Below are 12,602 nucleotides of genomic sequence, written 5' to 3'. Positions count from 1 at the left end.
CATTGTGAAAATGACTCTACTACCCAAAGCAATCTACAGATTCAATGCAATCCCTATCAAACTACCACTGGCATTCTTCACAGAACTAGAACTAAAAATTTCACAGTTTGTATGGGAACACAAAAGACCCCGAAGAGCCAAAGCAATCTTGAGAACGAAAAACGCAGCTGGAGGAATCAGGATCCCTGACTTCAGACTATACTACAAAGCTACAGTAATCAAGACAATATGGTACTGGCACAAAAACAGAAAGATAGATCAATGGAACAGGATAGAAAGCCTAGAGATAAACCCATGCACATATGGTCACCTTATCTTTGATAAAGGAGGCAGGAATGTACAGTGGAGAAAGGACAGCCTCTTCAATAAGTGGTGCTGGGAAAACTGGACAGGTACATGTAAAAGTATGAGATTAGATCACTCCCTAACACCATACACAAAAATAAGCTCAAAATGGATTAAAAACCTAAATGTAAGGCCAGAAACTATCAAACTCTTAGAGGAAGACTTAGGCAGAACACTCTATGACATAAATCACAGCAAGATCCTCTTTGACCCACCTCCTACAGAAATGGAAATAAAAACAAAAATAAACAAATGGGACCTAATGAAACTTCAAAGCTTTTGCACAGCAAAGGAAACCATAAACAAGACCAAAAGACAACCCTCAGAATGGGAGAAAATATTTGCAAATGAAGCAACTGACAAAGGATTAATTTCCAAAATTTACAAGCAGCTCATGCAGCTCAATAACAAAAAAACAAACAACACAATCCAAAAATGGGCAGAAGACCTAAACAGACATTTCTCCAAAGAAGATATACAGGCTGCCAACAAACACATGAAAGAATGCTCAACATCATTAATCATTAGAGAAATGCAAATCAAAACTACAATGAGATATCATCTCACACTGGTCAGAATGGCCATCATCAAAAAATCTAGAAACAATAAATGCTGCAGAGGGTGTGGAGAAAAGGGAACACTCTTGCACTGCTGGTGGGAATGTGAATTGGTTCAGCCACTATGGAGAACAGTATGGAGTTTCCTTAAAAAACTACAAATAGAACTACCATATGACCCAGCAATCCCACTACTGGGCATATACCCTGAGAAAACCAAAATTCAAAAAGAGTCATGTACCAAAATATTCATTGCAGCTCTATTTACAATAGCCCGGAGATGGAAACAACCTAAGTGTCCATCATCGGATGAATGGATAAAGAAGATGTGGCACATATATACAATGGAATATTACTCAGCCATAAAAAGAAACGAAATTGAGCTATTTGTAATGAGGTGGATAGACCTAGAGTCTGTCCTACAGAGTGAAGTAAGTCAGAAAGAGAAAGACAAATACCGTATGCTAACACATATATATGGAATTTAAGAAAAAAATATGTCATGAAGAACCTAGGAGTAAGACAGGAATAAAGACACAGACCTACTGGAGAACGGACTTGGATATGGGGAGGGGGAAGGGTGACCCGTGACAGGGCGAGAGAGAGGCATGGACATATATATACACTAACAAACGTAAAGTAGATAGCTAATGGGAAGCAGCCGCATGGCACAGGGATATCAGGCTCGGTGGTTTGTGACCACCTGGAGGGGTGGGATAGGGAGGGTGGGAGGGAGGGAGACGCAAGAGGGAAGAGATATGGGAACATATGTATATGTATAACTGATTCACTTTGTTATATAAAGCAGAAACTAACACACCATTGTAAAGCAATTATACCCCAATAAAGATGTTTAAAAAAAAAGAATAAAATTACAAAAAGTGACATTAGCAACCATTCTAGAAGAAGCACACAGCCTCTGTAGAAATACAAGTAAATTCGCTCTTTTTCCTTAAAGGAGCATTCAGTGCATTTTGTTCATTTTTACAGTAATGAAAGAGAGTGCCCTTCAGTCAATTTTCAGGACCTGGTACAAATTATTATATTTTCTCCCTTTAAATGTCAAGGTCAAAAAGTGGAGGGCTCCCCCGCCACCCAGAGCCAAGCGCCTGGGCCAAGAGTGGGAGCTGAAGGATCCCCTGTGCTCAGAACACAGGGGTGCCCCGCGAGGCCCCGGGTCCGCGCCTGGCGCGGGTCCCCGGCCTGGCGCGCGCAGGACCTCGTGCCCAGAGGTTCCGACGCCCCACGAACCGTCCCACACCCCGATGCCAACGGTCGCCTCAGCGCCGTAAGCTTCGCGTCTACAGACTTCGGGGCCGCCCAGAAGCCAAAGCCCGTCGAAGGTCCGACCCCGCTGACCCGCGAGCATGGGCAGCTACCTGAGCATGTACCTGGGCACGGCCAAGGCCACGCAGCCAGCCCACGCCCGGAAGCGCCGGTCCCCATGGTTCCCATGGACCGGGCCCGCCCGCGGCACCTGCCTCCCGATGGGCCGGGAAGGGTGGCAAATCCTGTGCTACCGCCGCCGCCGCCAGGATCGCGGGCTCTGGTTCCGCAGCAGGCGGCCGCTCCACGCCGCCCTGCGCAGCTGGAAGTACTACCCGGTCCGCGGGTCCTCGGCGCCCCAGGGCTGGAGGCGCCTTCCCAGCGGGCCGCCCCTCCGCACCTCCTCGGGGCTGGGGTTTTCCGGCCATGGCAATGGTTTCACGATGAGATCCCAGTGGAACGCCCGCCTCTCCTGCCACACGCAGAGCCTGGTGGACATCCGTACCGCCCCCGTTGAAAGCTTAAGCAGCTTGTCCACGTGTCCGCCCAGCCAGGAGTCCCCGGACCCCTGTGCCAAGGAGACCGCGCTGAGGGCCCTCAGCCGACGCGAGGAAGGACAAAGGCGGCTCAACGGGGCCTCTCAGGTCTGAGAGCCCCGAGCCCAGGCTGTCGGCCTTCCGGCCCGTGATGACGAATGGAGTGGTTCCTGTCTTTGTGCCCAGGCCGGGGCCTCTGAGAAGAAGCATCTGCTCCGGGTGCAAGCGCCTCCGAGAACAGGACACTGAGCCCCGGCCTGACCAGCAGCCCTGCCTGAGCCTTCCCTGTCTGCCGCCCACCCTGCTGTGAGGCCCCCCCACCCCCCACCCGCCCAGGGCACAGTCACAGAGCCTCGCTGGAGAGATGGGGGCGGATCAGCACTCCCAGGCCTGGGCCTCTTGCAGCCTGACGTCCCCCTTGAGTCCTGAGAGCCAAGGCCACCACCTCCTGACACTTAAACCCACATTTCTTTTACCCAGCTGACCCCTGCCCTACCCCTGCCTGAGTCACTGGCACGGACCACCAGGCCAGCTCCCTCCACTCCAGCCAGGAGCTGCCAAGCCCCAGAGCCACCTCTCCTACCTGCAGAGCCCGCCCCGAGGAAGCACCGCTGACGTCCAGGCCTGCACTCCCTCCTGCCCACCCACCCTTGCTGCCTTTGCCCCTGAGAAGACCCTTCTCGGAGGACCCTTCTCAGGAAGGTGTGCTTCTCCCCTATTGCCCACTTCATACGGTTTAAAGGTTGTTCTTATTTTAAATAATACTAAAATAGCTTCATTATCCTAAGGGAAAAAAAAAAAGTTTCTCAGAATACTACTTCCATCCAAATCACTGTTCAAGAATACATGTTTTTTAATACTTAAAAAAAAAAAAGAACAAGTATGTCTAAGAAAACCTTAAGTTAAACCATATATAAAGAAAATCTTAGCTTTGAAGAGCAACCAGAGGAATATTCTTATCATATATTCTAGCACAGATATTCTACAAGTTTAACTTCAGACATAGGAAACAGTCATCTCTGAAAGCAGAGTTCCAGAGTAAAAGTCTAAATTGTTGTGTAAATTACGTTTAACAAAAGATTGTCAGCTATATGGAGAAACCTTTACAAAGGTATAAACCTTTATGGGTTTATAACTTCTAAGTTGCTATTACTGATAATTACCAATCTGTATTTAATTAGATTTTTTGTGTGTTTTTAGCTATCAATTAAATACTCATTATGTGCTAACTACTTTGTATACATGATCTCATTTAATAATCTAAACAACTCTGTAAAGTGATCATTGGTTACTTGCTTGCAGTCAAGTTATCAAGTACCAGAACCAAGATTCAATCTCAGGACTTACTTGCTCCAAAGCTCTTGTGTTTAACCCATTCTACTGGCTGCTTCAACTCGTACAGCAGTACAAAGCAACTTACTTTACTTAGTCATTAGGGAAACCAGGCTGAGTTCATCTTTCAGCAAGATCAAAGGAGTTTGTCTTAAAAAAAGCACTTTTCAAGGTGATATATCATCAAGGGCTCCTCATGATGAAACAATGACTCAGTTTATCTCCAGCACATCAAGGTCATCAAAGGTCCCAGGGTGCCTTATTCACTGTTCAACAGCAAGTCACAAAGGGTCTCCCATGCATCCCATGCTGCCTAAGATGGATAACATCCCAAGTTTCTCCAATATTTCCTGAGACTGGTTGTGAGGAGATTCACACAGCACACCATGTAGCAGGATCCAATCAACAAACAGTGCCAGAAACATTCCCTGATACACAGTGCACTTTGCAGTATATCAAAGGTGGGGAGTGGAGGGGTGCTAGGAGTGATTTAATTCAGAGGTTCTGTTGGGAATAGGATAAGCTGATCTTTCCAATCTCCCTGTCAATTTTCACTACCTCTAATGAAAGGGCTTTGGAACTAGGTTAATAAATGAGTTTCTCAACACCTGCTACCAATAGTCTCAACTATCAACCATCCAGTGAAACCACTGAAGGGAAAATATATTTGCCTAAGTAAATACCTAAGTTCTAAATTTCCTATGAATATTGTAGAATCCTACATAAGCATATGAAAATATGTAATATATATTTGTCTCCAAATCTTCTGGGGTTACCTTTTATTTTAATGTATAAATATCAAGTTCCTAATTCATGTAATTGTAGGAAGTACAGTATCCTTCAGACTATTCTGATGACTTCTATAGAGGTATTAACTTCTGTGGTGGCTTCCTGTCACCTCTCACTCTAAATTCCCATTCCTGACTCTATCCCTCAGTTCCCTTATACCATCTCATCTGCAGTTGCTGTCCTTACTTCATAACATTTTGTACCAAGTATTGACACAGACTTCTTCTCCTTGATTCTCCAAAGACTATGTAGCTTTTATGAGGAATAGGCTTAAAATTTTGAGAATACCAGAGGGTGGGTACAGCACAGAAACAAAAAGAACTTAAATTTTGTATCAGAATTCACAATTCTAAAGGTCCCAATCATTTATCACAGATAATTTCTTACTGGCTTTCATCTCCTTAGGACTCAACTAGGGGAATGGATATAAGTAAAATGGATATATACTACACTACACATTAGTTAAAAGCAATGAACAATTTTGCTAAATTTATGCTAAATTTACATATAGCAATATAAATAGACCTAAAAACTTAATTCTGAATGAAGAAGAAAATGAGATTTATAAAACAATATCATTTAGGCAGATATTTAAAAACTGCAACTGCACCACATGTTTTCGAGGATACGTATACACTTAAATAAAGGTTTGAGAGTAGATTGGAAGGACAATATATTAAATACACTAGAGATGTGCTTCTCAGAGTTCTGAACTTTAGCATAGGAGACCATTTAGGCAATGCACTCAGTTTACTTTGTAGCTTTGTTGCCCTGGGTCTAATTTTCAACAGTCTTCCCTGTGGCTACAGGAGACAACTGACTCAATAGTGAGCCTTAAGTTGACAGATGGCTGACCTGATCTTCTCAGTTTCCTTTTTCAGAGCTTTTAAAACAACTGACCAAAGGCAAACAACTCAATAACTCTTACAACTGCAATTGTCCCCATACTATTCAAGTACCTCCAGCTATTGCATAAGCCAATGTTTCACCTCCATGTGAACCTCATCCCAGTTCACCACCAGTGAGAGTTTTTTCCTGGACCCAAAGGGCTATGTTCTTTATTCTGTTTCACCACCTTCTCTCTCTTAGAAGCAATGATAAGGGACATCCTTGCTTTATTCCTGTTTGTAAAGGGAATGCTTCCAAAGTTTTAGTTAGGTTTCATGTTTTAACTTTTCTTCTCAATGTATTGTGGAAATAGGTCCATACAAATAAATACTTATATATAACCAATCCTCATTATTGGTGGATTCAGCTACTCATTAAAATGTATTTGTAACCCCCCAAATCAATACTCATAGTGCCTTCATGCTCATTCATGGGCATGAGCAGAGGAGCAAAAAATTTCTCAACGTGTACACTCCCAGCTGAAGTCAAGCAAGGCAATGCTCTGCCTTCTTTTCCAGTTCTCATATTGTAAAGAAGTGGCTTTTTCACAGTCTATTTAATAGTACATTTTTGTGCTTTTTCTTGGTGACTTCACTGTTTAAAATGGCCCCTAAGTGTAGTGCTGAAGTGCTATGTAGTGTTTCTAAAAGCAAGAAAGTTATCATGCACCTTATGGAGAAAAAATGAATGTTAGACAAGCTTCATTCAGACATGAGTAATAGTGCTTTTGGTCATGAGGTGAATGTTAATGAATCAACAAGGTATATTAGATAAGGTTTTTTTAAACAGAAAACCACATTTCAAAAATTATGGGCTGATCGGCTGATGAAAGTATTGTGAACCAGAGGCTCACAGAAACCCAACCTTATTTCTCCTAGGAGTGATGAGTAACTATTCACCAATTCAGTGTTTTCAGCAACTTTATAAAACCTAATTCCTGCAAGTAATGAGAATCAACTACATATATTAAAATAAAAGAAACATTGCATGGGACATACTTCTACTACAAAATTATTTATTATTTATCTGAAACAAACTCTACATATCTAAATTACATCTCTTTAATTATGTTTCCCGGATGATTTGGATCTCAACAGTTCCTTGTTTTGTAGATACAAATACATTTATTGCAGTTATAATCTGTGTTCCATTTAAATTGTTACATAACATTTCATTTTTTTTAATATTTTTTTAATGTGGACCATTTTTAAAGTCTTTATTGAATTTGTTACAATACTGTTTCTGTTTTTGGTTTTATTGGCTGCAAGGCATGTGGGATCATAGCTTCCCGACCAAGAATTGAACCTGCACCCCCTGAATTGCAAGGGGAAGTCTTAACCACTGGACTGCCAGGGAAGTCCCTAATTTCATTCTTTTGTCCACTAATATTCTTTAGTGAAAAAAGACTCTCATAATCAGCATTATGACCCACTATGCTGAACATGTGTTGGCATAAAATCGATAACTGAGAATTGACCTTCCAATTTGATTTGTTGAAGCGCATAATACCATCTTTCCATTCTTCAGTATTACTTAGCATCTCTTAATCAAACTCTAGGTAAAAAAAATCAAGTTCTTCAAGTAATAAAATCCATTTCAAAAGATAGTCATGGCAAGTTTCATAAAAATTATCTACATCAAATGAGAAATTCTTTTTCATTTTTATCAGGTCCCTTTTAAGAAGTGTCTTGACACTTAACACCCTAACACCATACACAAAAATAAGCTCAAAATGGATTAAAGGGCTTCCCTGGTGGTGCAGTGGTTGAGAGTCTACCTGCTGATGCAGGGGACACGACTTCGTGCCCGGGTCTGGGAAGATCCCACATGTCGCGGAGCAGCTGGGCCCGTGAACCATGACTGCTGAGCCTGCGCATCCTGCGCGTCCGGAGCCTGTGCTCCGCAACAGAAGAGGCCACAACAGTGAGAGGCCCGTGTACCGCAAAAAAAAAAAAAAAAAAAAAAAAGGATTAAAGATCTAAAAGTAAGGCCAGAAACTATCAAACTCTTAGAGGAAAACATAGGCAGAACACTCTATGACATAAATCACAGCAAGATCCTTTTTGACCCACCTCCTACAGAAATGGAAATAAAAACAAAAATAAACAAATGGGACCTAATGAAACTTCAAAGCTTTTGCACAGCAAAGGAAACCATAAACAAGACCAAAAGACAACCCTCAGAATGGGAGAAAATATTTGCAAATGAAGCAACTGACAAACGATTAATTTCCAAAATTTACAAGCAGCTCATGCAGCTCAATAACAAAAAAACAAACAACACAATCCAAAAATGGGCAGAAGATCTAAACAGACATTTCTCCAAAGAAGATATACAGGCTGCCAACAAACACATGAAAGAATGCTCAACATCATTAATCATTAGAGAAATGTAAATCAAAACTACAATGAGATATCATCTCACACTGGTCAGAATGGCCATCATCAAAAAATCTAGAAACAATAAATGCTGCAGAGGGTGTGGAGAAAAGGGAACACTTGCACTGCTGGTGGGAATGTAAATTGATACAGCCACTATGGAAAACAGTATGGAGGTTCCTTAAAAAACTACAAATAGAACTACCATATGACCCAGCAATCCCACTACTGGGCATATACCCTTAGAAAACCATAATTCAAAAAGAGTCATGTACCAAAATGTTCATTGCAGCTCTATTTAAAATAGCCAGGAGATGGAAGCAACCTAAGTGTCCATCATCGGATGAATGGATAAAGAAGATGTGGCACATATATACAATGGAATATTACTCAGCCATAAAAAGAAACGAAATTGAGTTATTTGTAGTGAGGTGGATGGACCTAGAGTCTGTCATACAGAGTGAAGTAAGTAAGAAAGAGAAAAACAAATACCGTATGCTAACACATATATATGGAATCTAAGGGAAAAAAAAAAGGTCATGAAGAACCTAGGGGTAAGACGGGGAAAACAGACACAGACCTACTAGAGAATGGACTTGAGGATATGGGGAGGGGGAAGGGTAAGCTGTGACAAAGTGAGAGAGTGGCATGGACATATATACACTACCAAATGTAAAATAGATAGCTAGTGGGAAGCAGCCACAAAGCACAGGGAGATCAGCTCGGTGCTTTGTGACCACCTAGAGGGGTGGGATAGGGAGGGTGGGTTAGGGAGGGTGGGAGGGAGGGAGACGCAAGAGGGAAGAGATATGGGAACATATGTATATGTATAACTGATTCACTTCGTTATAAAGCAGAAACTAACACACCATTGTAAAGCAATTATACTCCAATAAAGATGTTAAAAATTAAATAAATAAATAATTTTTTTTTAAAGGGATAAACTTTTCATCAATTCTTAACACATTCGACAAATTTCTTTATATAGTAAGAGTACTTCAGTGACAGTGTTTACTCTTCAATTTGCATAATCCTATTGATAAACAGATGTTAAAAATTATAAACAAGAAATAAATAAGCTTCACTCACTGGATTGTTGAAAAAGTCAACAAACATTTTGAGACTTTTTCTTCAGAATTAAATAATGATTTCTGTGTTTCAAATAAACTGAGGATTCTCCCAACTGCATTTGTTAAAGAAAGCCAATGGGTTTTTCAATTCAAGAGAATGAATAATACTGAATGTCAACAAAGTCACAAAATCTTTTAATCACTCAGTTCAAATAGAGTAAATGTTGACTTAAGAGAAGGATTTAATGACAGTTGCTTTAATGTCAATAGAAAGACATAGATGCTGTTTGAGCAGCATTATGCAGAATATGGGCAAGACAACCAGCACATTCCAGAGAATTGTTTATGCTGCTTCACCTCTGAATAAATATTGCTTGTATCTTTATGTAAAAACCCACTAAAATTTGGATTTGTATTATCTCCACCAGAAGTTTTTTTTATTAACTCCTAACCCAATAAGATAATCTCTGCAAAAATTTGCTCTTGTTTCTGAAGTCTCACCTAGAGTGGACCACACTCAGCCTTATAAGCAACTTTTTTCATGAGAAAAAAACTGGTCATCTGAAAATGTGCTTGCAATTTTAAAATTAGAAAATTCTCTGAAAGCAGTATTTTTTAAACATCTTTATTGGAGTATAATTGCTTTACAATGGTGTGTTAGTTTCTGCTGTATAACAAAGTGAATCAGCTATACATATACATATATCCCCATATCCCCTCCCTCTTGTATCTCCCTCCCACCCTCCCTATCCCACCCCTCTAGGTGGTCACAAAGCACCGAGCTGATCTCCCTGTGCTATGCGGCTGCTTCCCACTAGCTATCTATTTTACATCTGGTAATGTATTATGTCCATGCAACTCTCTCACTTCGTCCCATGAAAGCAGTATTTTTAAACAGTTCATTTGAGCTGAAAATCTGATGTTGATATACAGTGTGGAAAGCCACCAATTACAATTTTTTCTGTGATTATTTTATCTTCATCTGAATTTCTCTTAATCAGAAAGTGTGTTATTTTATCATTTTCTTTGATATCAGTTGAGGAAATCATAAATGTCTTACACTTAGTGCTTAGAATATGCTGGTTTATATGTGACTTTCCACCATTTTTTATATTAAATGAAAAATTGCATACAGCACTAAGAGCTTCAAAGGAATTTTTCCTTGTTTAATAAATTTCAATTGTTCAGAAAATTCATCATATAATTTATACTTGTATTTTGACATTTTGGAGTTCAAATATATATGAATAAAAAACAGATAATAGCAATCACCACAAAAATTGGAAAGACTGAATTTGATTATCTCAAAACTGCATTAGTGCATCTGTCACTCACAGTCTGAACTAATAACCAATTGTAAACTGGAGTTGAACCAGAAAAGAGTTGTGAACTAACAACAAATTGAACTTGAAATTTGATGCAAAAAAAGTGAACTTCTGGTTTGCTTGCAAGGGAGAGCTGTACTTGTGAGGGATATCATCCCCAAATAAAGCCAGAGCTGATCTTTTATAAGGTTTTGGGAATCTGGCATTTAGGCATTGGTAGATTTCAGAAGCAGAGGTATTTAGGAATTGATGGACTTTCAGCTATGCTAGTGTGGCTACTGGAGTGAAGCTGCAATAGTTTTCTTGTAATTGTCTGGCTTTGCTGTTAGGGTAATTCTGGCCTCCTAGAATGAGCCAGGAAGCATTCCTTCCTACTCTATTTCATGCAAGAGTTTGTGAAGTATCAAACTATACCAGTGGAGTCATCTGGGCCTTGGCTTTTATGAAAAGATTTTTTTTTTTTTTTTTAGCGGTACGCGGGCCTCTCACTGTTGTGGCCTCTCCCGTTGCGGAGCACAGCCTCCGGACGCGCAGGCCCAGTGGCCATGGCTCACGGACCTAGCCGCTCTGCGGCATGTGGGATCTTCCCGGACCGGGGCATGAACCCGTGTTCCCTGCATCGACAGGCAGACTCTCAACCACTGCACCACCAGGGAAGCCCTATGAAAAGATTTTTAATTATTAATTCCATTTCCTTACTTGTTATAGGTCTATTTTGATTATCTAGTTCTTCCTGAGTCAGTTTTCATAATTTGTGTTTTTCTAGGAAGTTTCCCATATCATAGAAGTTGTTTAATTTGTTGGCATACAATTGTTCACTATATTTCCTTATAATTCTTTTAGTTTTTCTAGGGCTAATGGTGATGTCCCTGTTTCATTAATGATTTTGGTGATCCCCCCTTCTCTCTGTTGGTTAAAGGTTTTTCAATTCTGTTGCTCTTTTTAGAGAACCAACTTTCATTTTATTTTCTCTATTGTTTTTCAATTTTCCATTTCATTGATTCACACTCTAGTCTATGATGTCCTATTTTCTACTTGACTTGGGTTTAGTTTTTTCTTCTTTATCTAGATTTTTAAGATAAAAGCTTAGATTATTGATTTGAGATCTTTCTTCTTTGCTACTATATGTGTTTGTAGCTATAAATTTCCCTCTAAGCACTGCTGCATCCCATAAATTTTGATATATTGTGATTTCATTTTATTCAGTTCTAAACACTTTCTACTTATGATTTCTTCTTTGATTCATGGATTATCTAGAAATGTATTTTTAATTTGCAAATGTTTATGGATTTTCTAAATTTTCTTTTATTGTTGATTTCTAACTTATTTCCCTTAGAGTCAGAGAATATACTTTGCATTATTTCAGTCCTTTTAAATTTATTGAGTTTTATGGCCTAGCATAAATAAGACATATGATTACTTACATAATAGATAGATTATGGTCTATCATAGATAATGTTCTGTATGTACTTGAAGAAAATGTATATTCTGTAGTTGGGTAGAATTTTCTATAAATACCAATTAAGTCAAGTAGATTGACAGTGTTCTTCAACTCTTCTGTATCTTTGCTGATTTTATACCTAATTGTTTTACCAGTTATTGAGAGTGGAATGTTGAAGTCTCCCTTCAACTCATTCAGTTTTTGTTTCATATATTTTAGGGTTCTGTCGTTAGATGTATTCTGTTTATAATTGTTTTATCTTGTTAATGAATTATCCCTTTTAAAAAAAGGGATAAAATGTTCCTCTTTTTCTGTAGTAAACTTTTTCCCCTTAATGTCTATTTTCTCTGTTAGTAGCATAGCCATTATAGCTCTCTTTCAGTTACTGTTTATACTGTGTATCTTTTTTCTATCCTTTTAATTTCAACTGTTTGAATCTCTGAATTTAGTGTGTCTCTTATCTACAACATACTTAGATTCTGTTTTATTTTGAAACCCAGTCTGACAATCTCTGCCTTTTTATTGGAGTGTTTATTAATCCATTTACATTTTGATATGGTTGGATTTACATCTGCCATTTTGCTATTTGTTTTATGTTTTGTTTTTATTGGAGTACAGTTGCTTCACAATGTTGTGTTAGTTTCTGCTGTAAAGCAAAGTGAATCAGCTATACGT

Source organism: Pseudorca crassidens, chromosome 3 (genome assembly GCF_039906515.1).
Source record: "Pseudorca crassidens isolate mPseCra1 chromosome 3, mPseCra1.hap1, whole genome shotgun sequence".
NCBI lineage: Eukaryota > Metazoa > Chordata > Mammalia > Artiodactyla > Delphinidae > Pseudorca > Pseudorca crassidens.
Note: the sequence above shows the minus strand (reverse complement) of the source record.